Below are 2015 nucleotides of genomic sequence, written 5' to 3'. Positions count from 1 at the left end.
TGATCCAAGAGATCAAGGTTAACATGACCAATAGTAAGACATATTGATATCTTGTCCTTCCTGATGCAGAGCAAAGAGAAGAGCACATAAACCTCTGGCTATGCTTCCCCAAAATCCATACCCTCAATCTAATATGAGAAAATATCATCCCAAATTAAATTGAAGGACATTTTGTTAAACAACTTAAAGTACTCTTCAACAATAACAACAAAAAAAGTCAGGTCATGAAAAATAAAGAAAGATGGAGAAAATGTCATAAATTTGAGGAGATAATGAATGCATGACAACTATATTAATATGATATCCTAGATTTGATCATGAAACATAAATAGAAAAATTGGCAAAACCTGAATATTGTCTGTAGTTTAATTATTTGTATTGTATCAATGTGAGTATTTAGGTTTGATTATTGTACCATGGTTATGTAAGACTGTGGTCCCCAACCCCCAGGCTACAGACCTGTACTGGTCGGTGGCCTGTTAGGGACTAGACCTCAGAGCTCTGCCACCACCCCTTGTCCATGGAAAAATTGTTTTCCATAAAACTTAGAAACTGGGGGACTGCACAGCAGGTGAGCAAGCCAAGCTTCATCTGTATTTACAGCTGGTCCCCATAGCTTGTATCATCATCTGAGCTCCTTCTCTTCCCTCCCTCCACCCCCCCCATTCCCCTGGGAATAATTGTCTTCCATGAAACTAGTCCCTGGTGTCAAAAAGGTTGGGGACCACTGAAGAGGTTAGTATTAAGGAAGGGTAAGATGGATGTGGGTGAAGGATATATGAGACTATCTTTACTCTCTTTGTTATTTTCTGTAAGTAAAAATTTATTTCAAAATAAAAAGTTCAAAATCAGATTTTACACTTAAATGGTTTCCATAAATATGCCATAGAATAAAGTTACATATATTATCAGAGAAGCAATTCTTTAGACACAACTATTTAACATATAGAATTCAATGTTTAGTGGAAGTGAATACAGAAACATACAGGATACATACCATGTATACATTATGTTGCACATATTTTTCTGCATTTTCAGGAAATTGACTACAATAAGCAAATTATATACGTGGAGAAAATATACAATAAGAAAAGAAAACGAAATTTAAAAATCTGTCATTTTCACAATTTATTTGATTTATCTATTTGATCTTTTGTTTGGCATCTCTAACAAAAGGATGCCAACGCTGGTGGTCTGTGGTTCACACTTTGAGTAGCGGGATTATAGAATACTCATGTTTATAAATGACCAAAATCACCCACCCGAACACTGACAGAAAGATATTCCAGCTTTTCATACAATGACAAGAGAATAGGAATGCATAAAAACGGTAGATGTCTGCAGTAGAGTATACACTCCATGAGGGCGGTGTCTTATGTCTCTATTGGTTTTGCTTTAATTCTGATGCTCATAACAGTGCCCACACATGATAGACACTCGATAATTATAATATTTACTGGGTAAATAATTAGCTAATTGAGATGTGTTATTATATGAAAGATAGAAAATCATTTCTTTCCCATGTAATATTTGTATATCTTTAAGATTTAAAATTATGAAACTCAAATATAAAAGTCAAATATTAATGAGAGTTATTAGGTTGAAAAAAGAAAACAGAATCCTCTAACAATATACAAAAGCAAATTAATTACCAAATGAACAAATCTTCTGAGTTTACCAAATTTTTAGACTTTACTTAGTAAAACTTCGTAAAATTTTATTTTATTAACTTAAAAATCTTAGTAATGTTTTCTCAACCACAAAAGGAAAAATAAAACTTTTCTGTTTATTTGTATTTGAGTAAGATGTGGACATACATTCTGTCTATAGACAATTGTTTTTTTTTTTCTAACTTCTTATAATATATTAGATAAGATATTTTAAGAAATAGTGTCTATATCATCAGGATATTATAAGAATCAAATGGAATAATTTACTTAAAGCAATAAGTAAAATGCCTGGCACATATAAGTGTTAGGTAGATAGCCAGGGACATCCAGCCCCTCCTGTGGACA

The sequence above is a fragment of the Propithecus coquereli genome, unplaced genomic scaffold, assembly GCF_000956105.1.
Source record: "Propithecus coquereli isolate 6110/MARCELLA unplaced genomic scaffold, Pcoq_1.0 Scaffold499, whole genome shotgun sequence".
NCBI classification, from domain to species: domain Eukaryota; kingdom Metazoa; phylum Chordata; class Mammalia; order Primates; family Indriidae; genus Propithecus; species Propithecus coquereli.
Note: the sequence above shows the minus strand (reverse complement) of the source record.